Source organism: Rhynchophorus ferrugineus, unplaced genomic scaffold (genome assembly GCF_030347505.1).
Source record: "Rhynchophorus ferrugineus isolate W39M unplaced genomic scaffold, kcgeb_rfMv2 rfM8, whole genome shotgun sequence".
In the NCBI taxonomy this organism is placed as follows: Eukaryota; Metazoa; Arthropoda; class Insecta; order Coleoptera; family Curculionidae; genus Rhynchophorus; species Rhynchophorus ferrugineus.
Genome location: NW_027472587.1, coordinates 28,073,616 through 28,098,668, shown reverse-complemented (window position 1 = coordinate 28,098,668; position 25,053 = coordinate 28,073,616). Strand labels below are relative to the sequence as shown.

At 32.5% G+C, this 25,053-nt stretch overlaps 1 protein-coding gene across 2 annotated transcripts in view; it reads left to right on the top strand.

Moving 5' to 3' along the window:
- The first annotated feature begins 11,023 nt into the window (after positions 1-11,023).
- Positions 11,024-25,053, top strand: part of pnt (ETS transcription factor pointed) — a 504,008-nt gene continuing 489,978 nt past the window's right edge. For both annotated transcript variants that reach the window (XM_076411200.1, XM_076411199.1), the window contains exon 1: positions 11,024-11,246. The gene's annotated coding sequence lies outside the window, so the exon portion shown is untranslated. The remainder of the gene's footprint in view (positions 11,247-25,053) is intronic.

The following is a 25,053-nucleotide window of genomic DNA, read 5'->3' as shown; positions in this document are numbered from 1 at the left end:
CTTCAGACTTCAAAGAAATCAGTTGGTGGTAGTTAAAATAGATAAGTAGGTTTAGATAGGTATTAAGCTAAATTGTGTGTATATAGTAGAATATAAAATTCGTGTGGTAGATAGGTTAAATAAGGTTTTGTTTATTTTTATTTAGTTATTACAATGTACATATTTTACTTTAAATGTTTCTTTTGTGTTAAAAATCTAAGTCTGATTATTTGGTCATTTTTAGTGAGTTCCTTTTTATTTTTGAATCGGTTCAATTTTTTTGTCAAAAATATTTATTACCTTATTTACTCAAAATTATTCTGTATTTTCTCACAATATAAACCTTTCCTGTACTTCCACAAATATTTCTAAACTATCCAAATCGGTCTACCCGTTTTTTGAGGTTTAGCGTGACTAAACATTTCTAGCGTCCATCACCAAACACTGACGTAATTCGTTCAGATTCTCGTTCAATTACCATGGCTGATTAATTTATTTTTCGGCTATATTCCATCAAGTATATGATCAATTTCGACCTATATATAAAAACAAATGTATTTTTATAAATCGATAAAACCGATTTACTTGGATAAATACAATGTTCTTGTTATTGTTCATTATTGTAATCATAGCGGAAGTAATTAATTTGAGGTCATAAAATTATTTGAAGGAAAAATAATTAACTATTTATTCCTGAAGCCGGATGATGATTTCCAACGTAATTTTCATCACTTTCAATATTCCAACGCCTATCATTGGTCTTGAAAATGAGCACCGAAGACGGTGAACGCAGTGGACGGCCAAATGAGGTTGTTACCGACGAAAACATTAAAAAAATCGACAAAATGATTTTGAATGACCCTAAATTGAAATGTAACGAAATAGCAGATACTCTAAAGATATCAAATGAACGTATACATCATATTATTCACGAATATTTGGGTATGAGAAAGCTCTGTGCAAAGTAGGTGCCGCGCGAGCTCACTTTTCACCAAAAACAACGACGAGTTGATGATTCGGAGCAGTGTTTGAAGATAATGAAGCATAATAAACTCAAGTTTTTGCGTCGATATTTGACAATAGATGAAACATGGCTCCATTATTTCACTCCAAGTCCAATCGACAGTCATCCGAGTAAACTGCACACGATAAACCCGCTAAAAAGCGCGGGAAAATGCAAAAGTCGGCTAGCAAGGTTATGACGTCTCTATTTTGGGATGGGCATGGAATTATTTTCATTAACTACCTTGAAAAAGGAAGGACCATCAACAGCGACCATTACATAGCATTATTGGATCGTTTGAAGGACGAAATTGCAGGAAACGGTCGCATTTGAAGAAAAATAAAGTGCTGCTTTACCAAGACAATGCACACGACATGCGTATTCTCCAGATCTGGCCCCCAGCGACTATTTCCTATTCTCAGATCTCAAAAGAATGCTCACTGAGAAGATATTTTCGTCGAATGAAGAGGTGATCGTCGAAACTGAGGCCTATTTTGAAACAAAGGACAAATCGTATTACAAAAATGGTATCGAAAAGTTGGAGGTTCGCTATAATCAGTGTAACACCATTGAAGCAAATTATGTTGAATAAAAAAAAACTAATTTTGCCAATAAAAGGTGTTTTACTATGGTAGGCCAAGGACTTTTCAATTGACCTGTTATACTATACAAGTTCTGGTTCTTTTGATTTCTGCGTGTTACATTACATTTTTTGTTGTAAAATTGCGTTTTTTTTTTGACAATTGTATTAATCCGCGGACTGGTAGCTCTGTCATTACAGATTCCTCGAATTTCTGCCGGTAGAGGATGGAACTATTTTATAGTTAAACTATCATAAGTGGTATTCCTATCATCTTATAATATGAAAAATCCGAGCTTTCTGTCATTTTAGCATCTATTTGTGTTTTAAATTGTATTTCTATGACCTATATTTAGATCTTTTATAAGACAGATAATCTATTAAAGCTTAACATATTGCTGATTGAACACTTTTAGTTTACTCGTTATGTCCCAACTGTGACAAATATATGTTCGGCTTCCACATTTCATCTAAATGCAGCAACTCAGCTGATAATATTAGAAGGTTAATATTAGGAATACAATACAAATTAGGTCTATAAATAGGAGAAGATATATCTTGTAAGAAGGCTTACCTGCCTTATTGAGTTTTCTTCCCTCAAACTCTGACTAAAGTATTTAATTTTCTCAAACTTATCGGCCTACATAACATAACATATCGGAGTACATAACTCTTTTTATATTGCTTTTTATCTTTTTTATTAGTTACATATTATATTTGATAGTATATTCTCAATGCAAGACAAGCACGGTATAAATACATCACTATGTATTTTCCAAGGGTTTTTTATTTGTACACAATTTCATTTATTTATTTATTTTTGGTTGCTTCATTGTATATTCTTTTGCTATTTGATATGTCACTTTTGTCGTTATTTTTACCCTTTTTAACCCATACATTTTAATCTACCAATGAATTGATGTGTTACTCATTTGATGTTTGTTTTTATTTGGAACGGGTGTAGTTCAAATATGTTATAACATTTCAGTTTTGTGTTTACATCCGTTAGATTTTCTGTTGCTTATGAATTGATCCAAATAGAAAAGAAAAGTTATAATAACCAGTCTACTTTTTTAATTAAAATTAAAGTCTCCTTTTACCAATATGGGTTTAGCTGGACTGGACCTCCTATTTTACGTGGGCTCCGAACCACGATCCTCAGTATTAAGCCTACCGACTGGCTAGTGACGAACTTTAGAAATCATCCCAGATAGACATCCGGTCTTACCCAGCCTGGTTGCTGGCGTGACTGAGATCATTTTCTTTGTCGGATTTTACACTCTTGCCTAGGACAATCCCAAATATTAAACAATTACAAACATAAATTTACGACCATGCCCCAGCAGGATTCGAACCCGCGGCTATTGCCATAGTAGGAGTACCGTCCTGTCGCCTTTACCACTGCGCCACCAAGCCAGCTTAACTAGTCTACATAATCTATAGTCTATCTCCATATTATTCGCATTGTATAGTTTCGAAAAAATACGCTCTGATGAGACTTTGAGATCTAAGAACAGGAAATAGTCGCTGGGGGCCAGATCTGGAGAATATGGTGGATGAGGAAGCAATTCGAAACCTAATTCATGGATTTTTGTCTCACTCATTCTCTTGTCTTTATTCATTGATTCATAGTCTTGGTGAAGCAGCACTTTCTTTTTCTTCAAATGCGGCCGTTTTTCGGCGATTTTGTCTCTCAAACGGTCCAAAAACATTATGTAATAGTCGCTGATGATGGTCCTTTTTTTTCAAGGTAGTCAATGAAAATTATTCCATGCGCATCTCAAGATTCAGACGTCATAAACTTGCTAGCCGACTGTTGTGTTTTCCCACGCTTTGGAGCGGGTTCATCGTGTGCAATTAACTCGGATGACTGTCGATTGGACTTCGGAGTGAAATGATGCCATGTTTCTTTCATTGTTACATATCGATGCAAAAACTCGGGTTTATTATGCTTGATCATCTTCAAACACTGCTCCGAATCATCAACTCGTCGTTGTTTTTGATCAAAAGTGAGCTCGCGCGGCACCCACTTTGCACAGAACTTCCTTATACCCAAATATTTGTGAATGATATGATGTACGCGTTCAGTTGATATCCTCGGTGTGTCTGATATTTCATTCAATTTCAATTCACGGTCATAATTTTGTGGATTTTTTAAATGTTTTTGTCGGTAACAACCTCTTTTGGGTATCCACTGCGTTCACCGACTTCGGTGCTCATTTCACCACGTCTAAACTTAGCATACCAATCCTTGATGGTTGGTTTTCCTGTGGCAGTGTCCGGAAACTCGCCACCAAGCCAAGTTTTTGCTTCAACTGTATATTTTCCCTTGAAAAAGCAATATTTTATCAACACGCAAAATTCCTTTTCATCCATTTTTTTCACAATAATAAAAGTCGCTTCACTCAAGATGCTATAATTCACAAACTAATGATCCGACAGCTGTCAAATTTATACACGCATCATTTGAGAGTTTGGGCTAACTAAAAGCATATGGGTTTAATTCTAATAGCGTCATCTATATGTCAGGCCGGGAACTTTTCAATTGACCTGTTAGGTTTCATAATTAATAATAAATAAAAATGAATTATACAATATATTAACAAATTCATATTAAAAAAAATCAAAGATATTGGTTTATCAGTCAATCATAAAGCAAATTTGGACCAAATGTGGTGCAAATATAGGGTTGAAACTAAAATATCAAACCAGCTGGTAATTCAACGCATCCAAAGTTCTACGATTAATTATCAAGCTAAGTAACCAACTAGGAGCTGCACGATGACCTCGATATCAAGATTGATCCAAGATTTCGCCTTAAAACATGAAATAAATTTGCGTTGAGTTCGTTTTAAGGATTGAACTGATGGAGGATTGATACATACTGATGTATTAATCCCGTACTCGTCTTGCTTGTATAGTTTATTGAAAGTTTTTTTACTAATGCGTCATGAATACTTGTGACATCGAAACATTGTAATGTTGCCGCATCAACTCTGAGTTTTAGTTCAGTTTGGCTTTGACATACAACACAATTATAGTCTAAATAAAATAATTGAACAAAAATGTTACCAAATATAATTTATTTTACCATTATAATACACCTAATACATATATTATCGAAGGACTTGAAATTACAATTAAGACACAGCTATAATAGTTTGTAGGTTAAATTTGTTTTGTTTGTATTGAACACTTTTACACAGCACCCATGAGGTAGAGTTTCTAGGTGCCTTTTTATGTAGTGGTATCCTCCTGGAGGTCTAATCTACCTAATTAACAATTGTATATCTGAGAAACGTATTTTACTTTCATCCTAGAGCATATTTATCTTTTCACGTTTAGTTCTTGATACCTTGGTATCTACATCTTGGTATCACTGTATATTTTAGTTCTTCTGCTACTATCTGTGTACACCGTTCTTCATAAAATTAATCACTGAATTCTACCTAATGCATTTAATATATCTACAAAACAGTATTCATTCTCTCCTCATTCCAGATCATCAGTTTGGCTTTCGCAATAAGCATGGGACTATAGAACAAGTGCATAGACTTGTAAACAAAATAAACTCTGACCTAAATGCCAAAAGATATTGTTCGGTTGCTTTCCTAGACATATCCCAGGCTTTTGACAAAGTATGGCATACCGGCTTGCAGGTTAAACTAAAGAAACTTCTCCCTCATCCGGACTATCAGTTACTAAAATCGTATCTCATTGACAGACATTTTATTGTAAATCAAGGCGATGAACATACCGAATTAAATCCCATATATTCAGGAGGTCCGCAAGGTAGTGTACTGGGTCCAGTACTGTATCTTCTGTATACGGCTGATCTGCCCACTACAAAAATAACTACTGTGGCAACATATGCAGACGATACAGCAATCTTAGCATCCCATGAAGATCCAGTCACAGCATCAATAAACCTACAAACCCACCTGGAGCAAATACAATTATGGTTGAAGACATGGCGCATTAAAGCCAATGAATCAAAATCCACGCATATAACGTTTACCCTGCGTAGAAGAACATGTCCACCAGTGAATATCAATCATCGTCAACTCCCCCAAGCAGAGCATGTTAAATATCTTGGTATGCATTTAGATCGACGCCTAACCTGGAAAAAGCACATACTCTCTAAACGGAAACAACTGGGACTAAAATTATATCAAATGTATTGGCTCATTGGGCGCAAATCCAAGTTATCATTAGATAACAAGGTATTGCTGTATGAGTCTATACTCAAGCCCATTTGGACATATGGAATTCAACTATGGGGTACCGCTAGCAAATCTAATATATCCATCATTCAACGGTTCCAAAATAAGGTGTTGCGTGCCATTGTTGATGCTCCGTACTATTTCAAATAAAGTGATACAACGCGATATTCCTCTAGAATCTATAACGAGTGTAATTCAACGTGTTTGTGTGAAGTACTTCGATGTACTCGCTAATGTACTCGCTAATCAACTGAATATGCGACGTGATAGTGAAGTGCATAGATTAAAACGTTTAACACCACCTGATCTGATTACTGGACATATGTAGACTTTAGAATAAGCTTTAGAATAAGACTAATTAATTAAGATAATATTTTATACAGAAGATTGCTTAATGAAGTGATTTTCTACATGCCATGTATATATAATATAGACAGAAGAAATACTTATTGCCAATAGGGCTGATTGTGGATTCACGAAGAGTAATAAAAAAAATTCTCTCCTCATACGTTCTAACCTAATTCTCATGTTTAATTTTGAATAATTACACTGATATCTGTGCACACAAATCTTTCACGCCCTACAATACAATTTTCTACAGTTTTATTCAATTAATTATATGCATATCTTTAGGTGTGTCCACTCTCATCACTCTGTCTCAGGAATTTCCAGCATTGCACAGCGTTATCACATATCCTGAAAGTTTCCTTCAGTCACTTTCAATTTCCCACTCACTGTCCAATTCAATCACTAAACTGTTAATTTCTAATATGTCTAAAACATGTTCACGATTCCACCATTTATCAATTATTTCATCTCTATGTCTTATCAAGTTCATCCTAACCCAAGGTGTTATGGTTGACAATACTTCCTTCCACATATCCAAACAGTTTTTGAAGGAATATCCTTCTCGACCAGCAATATATTTACAAATAATTATTAATAAATATAATGACCAACACAACCTAATCGAATGCTATTGTAACTTTTACCTTTTTCCATCAATTTTTGTTGTCTTTACACTTACTTTTGTTACTGTCTTGCCAAGAATGCCACAATGAACCATTGGGAAATGTTCAAGCTTCATCAAGATACACAAATTCAAATAGTTTATCTTCCTTTGTCTTATTTTATGCCTTCAAAAATTTAATTATTTTTTAGGCAATGACTGGAAGTTCCATTAAATCTCTACTAAGGTTATCTTTACACCATTTAAAATCCTCAAATTTTTTTTTAATCCTTTCATCCCTCAAAAAGCTGCATGTCTTTTATGTATACTTTCCAGGCAGACAATTTTCTCTAAAATAATTTTAATAAATTATGTTTATATCGATAGAATAGTTTGTGTACTTAACTGTTTTTATACATTTCGTATATTTGGTGTGGAATAGAGCCAATATCAAGATGGTCCAGATTCGTCATCCACTTTGTATGTAGACGGGTTCTCTTCGGTGAATCTAATGTATTATTCTTCATTTTGTAAGCGATGTTATTCACAGTACCCACACTAACATTTAGCGTGGCAGCAGCCTGCGAAAAACATTTTCAATAATATTGCAGGGACTTATATTATTAAATATCATCAATAATTCCCTCTCTAATGAAATTTACCGTCAAAAGGGGGCCACCATTATCTCGTTCCTTTTCGAAAAAGCCTGTTAAAGCCGCAATCAATTTGTGACCCTGAATATCTATTGTTTTTGGCATTTTCAAACAAAGTGATATGATTTATTATGAAGCGACTTAAATTTATTGAAATAATCAAAGGGCTAAAATAAGGGCCCGTTTGCCGGGTTATAACCTGTAGTAATTATCACTAATATTTTGAATAATTTAGCATAAATCTGAGAACCGGAGGGCGACCAGCTGTCAGACGTATTCAACATTCTTGAAAGCAATAGTGATAAGAGATATTACCTATAAAGAACTATTACCTATAAACTACTGTGGCTGTATAATTAACTGCATTTTTTAGATATACTATAATGTTAAAATAAATTATATTTGTAAATATTTTTGTTCAATTATTTATTGTAGATATAACTGAACAAAAACTCAGAATTGATGCGGCAACATTGCAATGTTTCGACGTCACAAATATCTATGACGCATTACTAAAAAACCTTTGAATAGACTATATATTAATGCAGGTATAACACAAAAGTGGTAATAAATTAATTTGTAAATTAAGTTTGTACTAAGCATATCTAATGTAAAATGTAATTAATTTAAAAAATATTGGAAAGAAGTTTTGAAGTTCTAGAAAAGTTTTTATTGAATTATCTTACACAAATTTCTAGGCAGTTTATATTTGTGTTCTTTCGTAAAAATTGGAACTAAATAAAAAAGAAACAGTAAGCTGAGGAAACAGAAAAGGACTATTATTAATATGAATCTGAATCAGCTTCAATACTTAATATATACAATTTTTTGAGATATATGTTTATGAAGATCATATTTTTATTTTTATATTTTCAGATAACACATTTTAATTATTGCTCATAAATGTATGAATATAATTTTACGATATTTCAAAATCTGGAAATTTTTGTTTCCTATAATTCTAGTTTTCTTGACAAATCAGTCAGATGTGGGTAAAATGAGAATGAAAACTAAAAATTAATTACAATAAGAAAGATATTTATAAATTAACACTGCGAGAGATATCGTTAAATATTAAAACATTTTAGGAAGTATTTACAAAATAATTTTCAATGTAACTTAAAAATATCAAAAATTTGCCGATATATATTTTTTTCTATATTTTAAAGTCTCGTTTGACCAGTTAGGCGTTTATCTTGACTGGACCTACAGTTTAACGTCGTCTCCGAACCACTGTCCTCGACATTAGGCCTACCGACTGGCGAGTGATCAACTTAGAAATCATCCCAGAAGACATCCGGTCTTACCCAGCCTGGTTACTGGCGGACCGAGATCATTTTCCTTGTCGGATTGTACACTCTTGCCTAGAACAAATTTTAAACAACCACAAACATAAATTTACGACCATGTCCTAACAGGATTCGAACCCGCCACTATCGCAACAGTAGGTGGACCGTCCTGTCACCTTTATCACTGCGCCAATCAAGCCGGATTGCCGATATACTGATTTTTTTTAAGTAAAACTTTATTTTGTCCGGACAGATTTTTTTGCTTACAATATAATAAACCTAAAAATATCGATATTTTTTTAAGTTAAAACATTTCCATTGATATTACAACATACTATACTATATTATATAATATATTACTATATTTTTCAGCAAAGCGTTACTTTTCTCGAATTAATAGCTTTTTCCGTCTTCCGTATAATAAACTCAAAAAATATTGATATTTTTTTAAATATCGTTTTTACAAAATATTTAAAATATTTTCCAGCAAAGCCATACTTTGGTCGGGCTAATAACTTTTTGTCACATTTCAAATAACATATTAGGTCCAGGTATTCGTATCCTTGTGCTGCATCTCTGAATAAAGAATATATTTTATTATTTTAATACTGTTTATCTTGTTTCCACATTTTTTTATTCCAATATTTTAAATTACAATGTCGCAATTAACACTAAAATTCAACTAAACAAACCACCATGAAGGTTACTGAAGTTAAAACAAAAAAGAAATCTGAAATTTACTAACAAAAAGCTAGTTTAGTGCTGTAATAGACATTCAATTGCTAATGGCAGAAAATTTTAGAAAATAATGGTTACGTTGTAGATCTGTATTAAAATAGGTACTAAAATAGTTTAAAGATATTAAAATAAATTAATATGCAACGGAAAATCCTTACATATTAATAAAATGTTAATTTATAAAAGAAGTTTTGTAATTACAGCATCATCATTATAAGAAACTATTTTTTTTTACATTGAGAGTGACAATTTATTACAATTGGTATTATGTAGTTAAAATAAACTAAAAATACTATTTTTTTAAAGAAAGAAAAGAGGTGTAGTTTGAATTTAATTTAAAAAATATACATTGTTAGCAAGGTTGATAAAAGAATATTTTATTTGCAACAAAAATTACTAAAGGGTATACCAGACGACTAACTTTTCATTTAAAAAGAAACCCATTTTGTAGACTTGTAGTAAAATCGCAACTAAAAGTAACTTATTAACTAATCCTCATATGTCACTGAAGGTCATAATAACGAATGTCTGAAAGAAAATTGAACAATTACAATGTAATTATTGTAACAAATATTTTTAAAATTCTTTTGAAAAGAAAATATTACAATGTCATTACAAGAAAAAAAAATTGCTATTGACAATTTAATAAAACTGGTATATCAAAGTAACAAAGTTGTTAAAATAAACTAATAATACTATTTTCAAACAAAATTACAAGTTTAGATATAAATACATTTACAACAACAGTTAGAAAAGCATATTTTATTTACAACATAAAACACAAAAGCATGTATGAAACGACCATATTTTGAATTAAAAAAGAACCAATCCTGTACACTTGTAACACAATCAGAAATCAAAATAGCTTAAGATTTATTAAAATAAAATGATAAATTAATAAAAAAAACCTAATATGACAGTGAAGTATATAGTAACGAGTTAATTTATACAATACAATATTACTTACAATGTCATTATTAAAAAACTAAAAATATTGACATTGACAGTGACAGTTTATTAGAACTGGTTATATTCAAGTATAAGAATTGTCAAAAGAAACTAAAAATTCCATTTTAAAAGGTCTAGAGATAAATAAATTTATAAGAAAGTTATAAAAAATAATATAAAAATACAAGAACGTATCCTAGGCAAGAAACGTTTGAATTATTCTCAAAGCAAACCAATACTATAAAACGAAAACTGCATTTTCAATATCCAATTAAAATTCCTCAGTCACGCCAACACTTTTGTTGCTTTCTGTCAACTAAAATTGTTTATACCGTACGAACGGCTATGCGGACCGTATTTCATTCATAAAATTCGTCCCCCCTCCTGGTTCCCCTCAAGGCGACAAACAATGTCTACAAGCAGATTTTCAATGCCAAGACATGGCGTTGTTTTCGTTCGGGTATTACAATTAATATTCTATATTTAATTAATACCGCGGAAAAATATCCGTCCAAGAAATGAAATAATTCCTTTTTCTCTGCATCTTATCCAAAACCAAATCCCGGTTTGTTCGGTTGTATCTGTTTCCTATAGTTAGCCATGGACGTGACGTCGCACCAATCAGCGACGGGCACTAGTCCCTTCCATGTGTTTCGTGTTCATTCATCAGTTGCCCGAGCGACGGTACGTCTTGTTAGCTCTCCGTCATCTCCGATCCGAAAGAATTTCTCTTCTCGAGTGGTTTTTTTCGCCGTGTTTGTGTCCTGTTTTCCGTCGGAATTTTCGTGTGTGTCCTTTGTTTCGTGTCGGGAACTGTTCCCGTACTTGTTAGTGCCCGATCCGTCTCTTGTTTTGTGGATTTAAATACGGCTACGGTTTGAAAGGTGAGGTTAAGTTTTCACAGTTCTTCCCTCGGGTTGTTTACATGTCTGTCTGGTGTTGTGTGTCTATTTTAAAACGCTTTGTGTGAGCCTACGCCGCCTTAAAGCGTCCCGCATGCATACTGTCGATATGATTACTGCGAATTTCATTATCAGCACTCAGTGTCATATTATTGTTGAGTACAGAGATTTTTCAAATGTTATTTTCACTTTTCAAACATTAGTTACTGGATTGTTTACTACAAAATAACGTACTTCAAATTCGGTCGAGGTACCTGTTGCTTGCGGGGGTGTATTTAAAAAAAAATAGTTGTCATTAATTCAAGTTATGTCAAACTCTGACAACTACAGCCTCCTAGATTGTTTCACGCAATAAAGCTTTACTGCCATTGTTTACGGGACGAAATTATGTTCAAATATTTACACAGGGCCAAGCAGCTGTTTCAGTTTAATATATTAAATTCTCGATGATAATCTTACGTATCCCATGGTACAGCTGGATGGTACTAATACAGTGTGATTATTTTATAACAGTAACGTTATCCAATGAACCGCGTTCGATACGAGTTTCTGATAAAAAAAGGTACGATAAATGTAAGGGTTTTTGTTTGAAATTCTGGAGATAATTTTCGCTATTTGCGAGATCTGATACGTGTTTTGTTTTATTATTAATATACGTGCTGAATTTCTATATTAATACGCTTATCGGTTATCATGTTTTTTTAATAAATTTCTTATAGCTTTTGCCGTTTTTTTTTGGGGTTTTAAATTCAATTAAATTCAATAAATTTTCAATTCAATTAAATAATTAAATTTTTTTTGTTTCTGTAAATATTTGTGGTTAATATTGGATTATTATATTTTGTATTATATCTGATGTTTTCAAATAATGTTAATTACCTTGTGATTTATTTTGACTTATTACCGAGGAATAATGTCAGGACGAACAAGAATTTTTAACATTTCACTCCCTCAGTAGAATTTCGTTTCGTTTGAAAGAAAAAGTAAGATCTGTCTACCTGGGCAAATCCCCATCAAAGTTGTTCTTCAATACAAATTTTATGGCCGTACTAATTTTTATGATCTCAGATTGGGAATTGGGTTTATTCTCTGACCAGATTCTGGTAGCCAGACTGATCATTAAGGACGATGTTATAAAATCTATGCCTGTGCGTGTGTTTGTTACGTAAAATCAGGTATCTTGGATTTTGATGAAATATTATTTAGTTATCGATGGTTCGTTGGTTGGTGAACGGTAGTGATTCATGTTGATCCTTTTATTCTTAAGCGTCAGAGTCGCCTGTGGCATCTCTCGGGGAATCGGAACTATTCGCGGTTTGGATTCATTATAAATGCTGTTTACTTTTTGCACGTATGTCACGAAGACATCGAATAATTAATCGGTTCGTCAGAAACAATCCGGCATCTTGTATGTGGAAGTGCATAGGTTTTGTAACGTTTGAGTACAACATATATGTTTTTTAATATACGTGTTGATTATTTACACAAATGGTTCTTTAGATGGTCAAGCGGATCTGTTTATTATCGTCATATTATGCAATCGAATGACTGAAGTTAGTTAATTTTGAGGGATTCACAATAAATTGTATTTGATGCCTATTTATATTCATTAACCGACTTCGAAAAAGGAGGTTCTATGTTCGGCTATATATATATATATATATATATATATATATATATATATATATATATATATATATATATATATATTATGACGTCAAAACGGTACGATGTTGCCGCATTTAATTTTGACATTTTACTTGTTATAGTTTATTTTAGCTTGTTTGTATTTTAGCTAACAGAAATGTTATAAAATATAATTTATTTTAACATTACAGTACATCTAAAGCATATATTATCGAAGGATTTAAACTACAATTAATTATACAGCCACCATATTTTATACGTTAGAGTTGTTTTATTACATTTTCATTGAACTCTTTCAAACCACCTATGGTATCCCATGGAGGATTAATCCACTTAATTAACAACTGTACATGCAAGTAATGCATTTTATTTTCATTAGAGAACACATTTACCTTTTTTTAATTTAGTTCTTGTTCCCTTCGTTGCTGTTTTTTTGTATTTTTCTTTCGTTTCTTCTGTTATTGCCTGTGTATATTTTTCTTGATAAAATTAGATTTAATCACTTGTTTGTATTTTAGCTAACAGAAATGTTATAAAATATAATTTATTTTAACATTACAGTACATCTAAAGCATATATTATCGAAGGATTTAAACTACAATTAATTATACAGCCACCATATTTTATACGTTAGAGTTGTTTTATTACATTTTCATTGAACTCTTTTTCAAACCACCTATGGTATCCCATGGAGGATTAATCCACTTAATTAACAACTGTACATGCAAGTAATGCATTTTATTTTCACTAGAGAACACATTTACCTTTTTTAAATTTAGTTCTTGTTCCCTTCGTTGCTGTTTTTTTTTTGTCAAATCATTCTGATGTCAATGTATTTTTCTTTCGTTTCTTCTGTTATTGCCTGTGTATATTTTTCTTGATAAAATTAGATTTAATCACTTGTTTGTATTTTAGCTAACAGAAATGTTATAAAATATAATTTATTTTAACATTACAGTACATCTAAAGCATATATTATCGAAGGATTTAAACTACAATTAATTATACAGCCACCATATTTTATACGTTAGAGTTGTTTTATTACATTTTCATTGAACTCTTTTTCAAACCACCTATGGTATCCCATGGAGGCTTAATCGACTTAATTAACAACTGTACATGCAAGTAATGCATTTTATTTTCATTAGAGAACACATTTATCTTTTTAAAATTTACTTCTTGTTCCCTTCGTTGCTGTTGTTTTTTTGTCAAATCATTCTGATGTCAATGTATTTTTTTTTCGTTTCTTCTGTTATTGCCTGTGTATATTTTTCTTGATAAAATTAGATTTAATCACTGCATTCTCTCTAATGCACTCTTCACTATCACCTTGCTTTGGTAATTGTCATCATTGGATCACATATTCATTCAGTCACTTCTCACCTGCATGTCCATTTTATTCCTCGCTATCCCTCATATTAATTCGGCTGGATTGAATATGATTGATAGGGGAGAATATTTAATACCGTGTGACCATTTTATTGAGGCATCTGATCTATTATGTATTTTTTTTACCCTTTTTACACTCTTTTTTTAAAATGTTTTGCCAATACTGGCCCAATATTTCTTTCAGGAATATCGAAATATCGTCTATATACATAAATTGAAATAACCAATATCCCTTGATGAGAAATACAGTTACAGTGTTACCAGATGACGTGAGTTGGCTGTTTTTTTTTGATAGAGTATATATATAGCAATGGATGTTTCAATAATATTCTTATGGTATTCATTTTCCCTCCTTTTGGACCTTTGCCATTGCATATAAACATATAAAAACAAATTCATCAGCTGCTCGGCTGCCTGAATGTTCTTTGAAGATTCGAGCAGAGTTTTCATCCAATAAGTGTGTACTTTGTTATCTTTCATTCATTATAGTTGAAATCAAAACTGACAATTGGAATATGACAGAGCAGCATCACCATATGTTTATAAAAGTGTTTGATGAACTTTGGCAGAAGATTTCTTCAAATCAAGTAATTAGTCAAAGTGTTACTTCGCATTTTCACCAGTAGGTATTTAAGTTGTGACAGTTGTCGTAAAGCATAAAATATTTAGTTATTATGAAAATCGAAATATAACATTTTAAAAGTATTGTTTTAGGAAGAACTACATTTTTACTAGGACTGTAAATATATTGGTATTTGTTATGCAACTTTTTACCATTTGTTGTCGTTAAAAATTGACAATATTTTTTCTTGACTCTGAAGATATCGATTTACAAACCAACGAAACATCATTTTTACAACAAACAAATTAATTGACCATCTTTATTTCTTTTCTCGTAATTCAAAAGTTGATGCAAGTGTGGATTGACGTTGCAAGATTGCTAAATGTCTTAATTATCTTATAAATATTTATAGATAACTCAAGGCAAACGATGGATATGTGTATATCATTTTTTGGTTCAGATAGCTATGGTAAATTAGCTTATGATGATAATCAGTGTTTAGTAATTGCTTAGTGAATATTTTATTAATTAATTCTATATGATCACAAATATACTTTTTTATTATTATTTCTCAATATATCACAACGTTTTAGTTACTTGGATATAACAAAAGAAACAGTACTTGGAACCCTTTTCCGACAACACAGATCATGGTAAAATATATATTTCTGCCTAAGGCTGTAGAAAAAATACAAGTAGCAGTCAACAAGATCTAACAAATGGACTAGAGACTGGAAAATACAATTCAATAGCTCCAAATGTGTTCACGTTAATTTTGCGTTGCGGCGAAATGACAAACACGTAATGATATCACTTGACGGATTCCCGATTACAGAAGTAGCAAAGAATTAGTACCTCGGAATACATCTCGATGGTAGGTTAAATTGGAAACATCATGTTGTACAAAAAGCAGAGCAGATTAGACTCAAAGTCAAGCAACTGTACTGGTTAGTCGGAATATACTCTCAAGCGAGCATTCTTTTAAGATCTCAGAACAGGAAATAGTCGCTGGGGGCCAGATCTGAAGAATACGGTAGATGAGGAAGCAATTTGAAGCCCAATTCATGGATTTTTGCCGTCGTTTTCACTGACTTGTGACACGGTGCATTGTCCTGGTGAATCAGCACCTTCTTTTTCTTCAAATGTGGCTGTTTTTCGCCGATTTCGTCATTCAAACGGCCCAATAACAATTTTTCAAGGTAGTCAATGAAAATTATTACATGCGCATCCCAAAATACAGACGCTATAACCTTGCCAGCCGACTGTTGCTTTTTCGCATGCTTTGGAATGGGTTCATCATGTGCAGTCCACTCGGATGACTATCGATTGGACTTCGGAGTGAAATGATGGAGCCATGTTTCATCCATTGTCACATATCGACGCAAATACTCGGGTTTATTACGCTTGATCATCTTCAAACACTGCTCCGAATCATCAACTCGTCGTTCTTTTTGGTCAAAAGTGAGCTCGCGCGGCACCCACGTTACACAGAACTTTTTCATACCCAAATATTCGTGAATGATATGATGTACACGTTCAGTTGATATCTTGATCAGTGTCTGCTATTTTGTTCAATTTCAATTTACGGTCATTCAAAATCATTTTGTCAATTTTTTAAATGTTTTCGTCGGTAACAATCTCTTTTGGGCGTCCTCTGCGTTTGCTATCTTCGGTCTCATTTCACCGCGTCTAAGCTTAGCATACCAATCCTTGATGGTTGATTGTCCTGGGACAGTGTCCAGAAACTCGGCATCGAGCAAACTTTTTGCTGCAACTGTATTTTTTTCCTTCAAAAAGCAATATTTTATCAACACGCGAAATTCCTTTTTATCCATATTTTTCACAATAATAAAAGTTGCTTACTCAAAATGCTATAATTCACAAACTAATGATCTGACTGCTGTCAAAGTTATACAAGCATCTTTTGGTTAGGGCTAACTAAAAAAAAATATGGATTTAATTCCAGTAGCGTCATCTATGTGTCAGGGACCGGGGAATTTTCAATTGACTTGTTAAGAGCTGCACGATGACCTCGGAATCAAATGGATTTACGAAGTGATCGAAGATTTCACCTTAAAATATAAAATAAGGTTGCTAAATCACAGCAACGTGGATGCAATGCAGCTACTGGACATCAGGTCGAGATCGAACCAAACTTGCATAGTGTATAATTGTTTTCTTAACTTTTGCTTAAGTATATTAGTTATATTTTAAAGTACAACATCTTAAGTACAACAGAGCAGTAGTAATAAATTAATTTGTAAATTAAGATTGTACTAAGCAAGTCTAATGTAAGATGTGATGATGATGATGAGACAAGTGTTGTGGGTGGGGGTAAAATTAATTTCTGAAATTTTTCTGAATATCATCGACAGTTTCCTTTGGGGTTATTGGGTTTTCACTCTAGCCTCATTTCTGTTTGGTTTTGGTATGTTGTCACATCCGTCCGCAGGGTGAGGTTGGAAAGTATTTGCGAATTATTCAACAAATAATTGGGTCTTCGCTACCTTTTTGTCCATTCGACATTTTCTTTACGTATTAACGAGTTTTGATATTTTGGTCGTTTTCATTTATTAACCACCTTTCAAATAAAATACCCATTCAGTATCTTGATTTTCTGCTAAGTTCTTGACAAATTCAGATTATTTTGTTTTTCAATATGAATTTTCTATTCGAATTGTTTACCCAGTTTATTTAGTACTGTTTTTTCAGCTGCTTTGTTCCATGTTTTTACACTTTACTGTTTAGTGCTGTTTATTTCTGATGTTCTATGCTGCTTTTTGTAATTTCACCACAAATAATTCTGATCCCATATTTAGTTGTTTTCAGGGGAATATGTTCCTTTCACGTCCTTTTTAAATCCATTTCATTCAGTCGATTTGTTTATTAGTTATGATAAATGGGATATATTAATTCTTGTCCCATTTATCGTTAAGATAATGAAAGAGTGAGCTGAAGATAGGTCATATCATTTGTCTTCATCGTTGATGTAATTAGTAGCTATGTTTTTCAATATGAAGTGATCAATTAGGTCTGGTGTTTTGTTCACATTTGATGGACGATAAGTTGGTTTACCAGTAGATTAGCATACAAATTTGGCGTGTTTATTTGCGTTGTATGGATGTTTACTTTTTATTATGATAAGCCTGGGCTCCCAAATTTTATGGTTGACATTAAGATCCCCTTCATTTAAGACGTAGCTTCTGAGTTCAGTAGACCACTTAGATTTTGTGTTCACACATAAAGTGTTCATAATGTTTAACATGTTCTTTATTATTCCGTCCGATCTACCCCTAGCTATATTGTTTAGTTAGATAGTAAAGTAACCTTCCATTTTAGGTAATTTTTCTTTTTTCAGAATTTAGATTTCTATTTTTTGGTATAAAAGAAATATTTCTAGTTCGTGGACCTGTAATACTAGCCGATTTACATTCCAGTTCGCTGGTTTAATAGTTAATATGTATTTTTTGGTTTTGGTAACTGTTTATTACTCACTTTTGCTTTTTCAACTCTTTTTAAAGTTGTTTAATGATTTATTCGTCTTTGTCAATTTTTTCTAAGATTAGCTGTAACACAGTTTCATGTGTTTTATTGCGTATTACCTGTTTGGTTGCTACTCGGACAATTTTGGGTAGAGTAGTATATTTTCGGGGGTCATAAATCAAAATAGAAGTGAAATAGCCATTTGTAATGAAGGATTTAAACTATAGTTAATTAAATAGCCATGGTTTGTAAGTTAGAGTTGTTTTATAAATATTTACATTGAGCTTCTTTCTACACCACCTGTGAGTTCTAGGCAAGTTTTTTTTATGTAATGGAACCTCTTGGAGGTCTAATCTTCCTAATTAGGAATTGTATATCCTAGTAATTTATTTTTCTTTTATTAGAGAGCATATTGTCTTTGTTGCCTTCGTCCCTGTGTTTCCTTGTTAAATCATTGCTCAGTATTTCTCTTGAGTTTCTTGTATTACTACCTGTATATATTTTCCATTATAAAATTAGGTTTAATCACTACATTTTCCCTGTACTTATAAATTCTAACATCATGCTCAAGTGTATTCTAAACCCAAATATCTATGCACAAAGTTATATCGTACTCTACATTATGATGATGATTTTCTACAGTTGTTAACGATTCCATCACCTGTCAATTTATTTTTCTGTAGACAATGTTTCTACAGTATATCCTTTTTAGGCTTGTTTCTAATAAAGTAAATTACATAAACCGTAAACATTTAGTTTGTGTATAACACAACACTAACTTAGTTCCAAGAATAAAGCCATGCCTGTTTCCATCATGAACAATACATCTGCAATGAAAAGTATATCTGCAATACCCTAAAAAATATTTGCAATAAAACTGCATCTATCTAATATTGAATATAAATACTTCCTTTTCTAAGGCATTTTACAGTTCCTGCCTGTGATTATTGAAGTCCTTCGGCGTTTTTAATCAGAATTGTCACAAATTTTAAACAATAGTTGGAAATTTATCGAAACGGATGGCAAAAGAACGTTTGCCGGTGTATAACCTCTGCTTATTACTATTAATGTTTTGAATAATTTTGCAGGCATACGGTGTCGACCATTACCAATACAAATAGAATTTTAAAGACCAATTCGGTTTCACGTTCGGTTGCATCAGACGTCATTCTGCCGCTTTTTAACTAGAGTAATGCCAGTTACCAAAATAAGAAGGAAAAATCCGTTCCGAGTCGCCTGTCAAACTGAATTTGACAATACGTTCGGCGGTGTTGATGACGTGCATTGGCTGTTTTATTGGAAGAACTGTATGTGTAGGAATGTTCGTCGGGTCGGTCAGTCGGTCGAAATGTGTGGCTGCCGCTGCAATTATTTGTCAGAACAGTCACTGCTGTTTTTGGAAGGAATTCGCACGAGAACTGAAAACACTGGTTTAATAATCACTTGTTTATTTCGATATTGAGTGATACATGTGGTCGACGGGAGAATTGACAGGATATTAGGTTAGGTAGAGGAAGTACGGTAGCGCTGTGGAAATGGTACTATTACAGGGGGATGGAGAAAAGGGAAGAGAGCGAGACGTCGTCGTGATGGTCTTTTATACCCTGGAACTGCATGGTACCAATCCACCAGCGTTGCCAACCTTTGTACTTGTTGATGAAAACGTGGTGGCCTAAAGGGTCGTGGCGATCGCCACATATGTGTTAGTTCAGAGCCATCTATTTGGATAAGCCGAAGTTATTTTTTCTCCTACCTAATATTTACATACGATGACTTGAACAAAATCAAACAAATCATATTTACAGACAGTATTCATTTTGGTAGATTGTCGAAACCGTAAACATTTTGATGTTTGTAATAAATAAGACTATCGTTATCATATTGATTCTGTTGATAACTTCAAATATTACGAATTTTATCGGACATCTTACTTAAACTCAACTGTAATGTTGTCGCTCTTGCTTAAAAATACTAAATTTAATATATTAATGTTCTCGAAATCTTGGGGGACCTGACGGAATCTAATGGACCTAAATCAGGTGGTTCTAGAATGATGTTTGATAATAGTATCAAACATAAGTAAATACTCCTGTAATATTTCTTGTTGGTGGTTTGGATCGCCGAAAGGAATCTATAATTAATAAGCCGGCTTGGTGGCGTAGTGATAAAGGCGACAGGACGGTCCACCTACTGTTGCGATAGTCGCGGGTTCGAATCCTGCTGGGGCATGGTCGTAAATTTATGTTTGTGATTGTCCTAGGAAATAGTGCAAAATCCGACAAGGAAAATGATCCCAGTGACGCCAGTAACCAGGCTGGGTAAGACCGGATGTCTTCTCAGATGATTTCTGAGTTGGTCACTCGCCATCCGGTAGGCTTAATGCCGAGGACCGTAGTTCGGAGCATACGTTAAACTGTAGGTCCAGTCCAGATAAACCCTCAGTTGGTAAAAGAGACTTTAAAGTATATATAAAAAAATATAATTAATAAAACTGCTATTTATGTCCTCTTATTTTTCCATTATTGTATGTTAATTCAAAATTAATTTTCTTGGAACTAAGGTATTGCTAACGTATACATGACTTGGTAAAAGAAAATGAATGAAACTTCCCAAAGCAATCTAACCTAACCTTCTACTATTTTTTACTATTAATGTTATTTGTTATCGTCTTCGTTACAATGATGAAACAAACTGAGAAGAGTAATCTTTTCTGGATTTCAATAGAAATGCTATTGTGCAGGTAACATTTTTTAATCCTTCTAGTTTATGGTGGAATGTATTAGAGGCAAAAAACGTGCAATTGTTTTGATTTTCATCATTTTTTTTCGAGCAGCTTTTCACGTTTCAATCAGTGACTAATAAATTATAATTCTTCAGGTATCTACAACAGTTTCACTAGAGGTCATCTCCTTACTGTTTTACAATATAGTGACGGATGCAATCACGAGGAAAAATAATTAAATTCTCATTCTCTCATTTCTCAATTAACTTTCTCATTGATCTGAAGTATATGGATGATAACGGAATTTTTGCTGATACAAATGCAGCACTGTATCCGTTCACCTCATAGGATCAGTAAAACAGGATAATAAGGGAAAAATAAGATTATTACGCTTCTTTCAAGACTCGTGGGAGATGGAAGGCATTACAATCCATTGTTATTTGAAGACAACGGTTGTATATAATATTTCAATGAAACACAATATTACCACTGTGTTTTTAATTGATTTTTTAAGATGGGCTCTAGTCTTATTCTTCAAGAAATTGTCCTATTTTTTGTTTATTCAATATATTTTTGATTTAATGCGATTCATTGTTATTTATACTTTATAATGATTATTTGTAATAGTTTCACTAAAAACTACAGAAATACTATAAAAACAATATATAAAATCAGTAAACCCTTCTGATCTTCTCAAATACATAAAACAACTTGTATAGTCTATTCAAAGTTTATTTATATATGCAGCATGGAAATTTGTGACGTTAAAACGTCGCAATGTTGCCGCATCAACCCTCATCAGCTTAGTTCAGTTTCTAAATAAAATAATTAAACAAAAATACTGTTTTCAAATATAATTTATTTTAACATTATGGCTCAGCTAATGCATATATTATCGAAGGGCTTGAAACTACAATTATGAACAAAGGTATAATATTTTGTAGGTAGCAGTTGTACTCTCTCGATTTTTGTTAAAAATATTTCCGTTCGTTAATAAATACAGCATTAACTTTATTTAAAAAAGCTCTAGTAGTTATTGTGCGATCATTTTTAATTATGTCATGAATTAGTTTTTTTTCTATGATTAGGTATATGTTTCATTTTTATTTAATACTTATGTTTATTGTACATCTTTAGTTTTTAGGTTTTGTTTATGTTCTATTATATTGTCTATATTTATTATAGTATATTATTTGAAAATAGCAATTAAGATATTAAAATACGATTAAACATTTGTGGGGTATTATTCCATTCCATAGAAAAATTTGATTCCTTTTTACAGATCCACAGAACATTTAAAAATATAAAAGTAATTCTACTTCGTTTAAAATGAAAATATTAATTGCATGTTAATAGCATTCAGTAATTATTATTTTCCTTTTTAGAGTTGGTACGTGAAGGAATATGATCTCCATCTCGATTATACTACCCTTGGAAAATATAAGCACATATAAAAGTAACTGCTCCAAGCAATTATCTCCGTCCTTTCCTCTCTCATGAGTTATATAGGAAAGGGTTCGTACATCTTCGTCTGACATCACGAATTAAAAAAAAAGTCGAACCGTGCAGATTTTTAACTATCGACTGTTTTCAGTTGATAGTTTCCAACGCTCCTTATTACGAAAAAGTCGAAATTAGTTGTTTTATCTGTAAAATTTAGAATGTTCTAAAATAATTTTTGACCGCGGAAAACAGTTTAATGTTGAAATATATTTTGTTTGTGCTATAAAAAGCCCATACGAATTTATCATTAGATAAGATAAGTACGCTATCTGTTACGTACTAATTCAAATAGGTTTTAATCTTATTAATAAGATGAAATCAGATAATAATAAATATTTATGACCGAATAGTTCTGTGATAAAGAACATACAGCCATATGCTGCAATGTTATAATGAGGTTCCACATTTTTTCAAACTGTTTTCGGTTATAACAGTCTGTTATTTCGAGAATAATCTTGAAGATACAGGATGGTCCGTAACTAAAGAAAATACTTTTATTACGACATTTCATTTGTTTTAAATTAATTACATCTTACATTAGATATGCTTAGTATAATCTTAGTTTACAAATTATGTTATTATTACTGTTCTGTTTTCATTTCATCAATTCACAAGCAAGACGAGTACTTGATAAATACATCAGTATCTATTTTTCAGATTAATATAATATTAAACTACTTAAGCTAAAGTTAACACCACCTTAAATAGTTTATACAAGTCCGTGTTCAATTTTCTGATTTCCTGTGTGTTGCTGTATTGCTTCCGCGTTGCTGTGATTTACTAACTTTATTACATGCTTGAAGACGAAGTCTTAGATAACTTCGTAAATTCGTTTGGTTTTGTGGTCATCATGCAATGCTTCAGTCGTTACGCAGCGAGAAGCATTGATAATTAATCCAAGAATTTTGTTGGATTATTAGTTGGTATGACGTTTTAGTGTAACTCCATATTTGTATCCAATAGGTCCAAGCTGATTTTATGGTTGACTGATAAATCAATTCCTTTGATTTTAGGTCAAGTTGAGAATAACTGAGTATAGTCCGAGTAACCAGTACAGTTGTTTGTAAAGGGAGTTACTTGGCTCAAGGCTCTCATAGCTTAATGGGTCTGGATAGTCTTAATAGTCTGAGATTTTATTGGATCAATGATTTGGTTCGAATAGAAAGGAAGTCCGCTATATGATAATCAACAAGGGCTATGTGGCTAAGAATTATAATAATATCCAGGAAAATCTGGACAAGAAGAAATATGTTTTTCCTTAATACCGATAGTTAAATTAAATTAGTTTAATGTTTTTGACCATTTTGTCATAATTTTCTTTGAATTTAACTTCATAAGTCGCCTGGTTCTAGGAAAATATTTTTTATTATTATTCTTAGTGGTTCCACAATCTGCCCAATAGGCTATTATGTCGCATATTTAGCTGATTAGCGAGTACACTGGGATGCACTGACACTCTCTTGAAGCACTTCACACAAACACGTTGCATTACACTCATTATAGGTTCTATAGGTTCTCATTATAGGGATATCGCATTGTATCACTTCATTTGAAACATAGTACGGAGCATCGCTAATGGCACGCAACACTTTATTTTGTAACCGTAGAATGATGGATATATTAGATTTGTTAGCGGTACCCCATAGTTGGATTCCATACGACCAAATAGGCTTGTGTATAGACTCATACAGCAATAGCTTGTTATCTAAGGATAATTTGGATTTGCGCCCGATAGGCCAATACATTTGGTAGAGTTTAAGTCCAAGCTGTATTCGTTTAGTGAGTATGTGCTTCTTCCAGGTTAGACGTCGATCTAAATGCATACCATAATTTTTAACATCCTCTGCTTGGGGGAATTGACAGTGATTGATATTTACTGCTGGATATGTTCTTCTATACAGGGTAAAAGTTATATGGGTGGATTTTGTTTCATTGGTTTTAATGCGCCATGTCTTCAAACAGATTTCATTTGTCATTATTATTGTGTATTTGAGAATTGAATAACCTTATTTTTATTTCAGTTACCAAATAATATAGTAAATAATATTTAATATGTTGTCATAAGTTTAGTTTTTAAGCGACTTCGAAAAAGGATATATTATGTATGTTAGCCGATATCTCCGTCAATTGTGGGCCGACTTTCAAAATTATCTTTTTATTCGAAAGAGTGCCCTTCCAAGGTGGTCCCATTGTAACCAAATTAGTATCTGTTGGGTGGAAGGGGGAGAAATCGAGGGAAACGCTCAAATTTTTAAGGCACGTACAAAATTTTTACATATTTTTTATATAAAATAATCAGATATTTGGGTATAATGTTATCGCTAAGTTAATGTGACGGAAAATCGGAAGCTATTCGTTGCAAAAGCCATACAGTTTGCTTTTTAATGGACTAACTGTTGCACCCAAAACCTCGTAGAAATATTGTTTATATTGTACTATTGCTTATATTGTGTAATAGTTAAAGCGTTTAGATTCCAAATGGA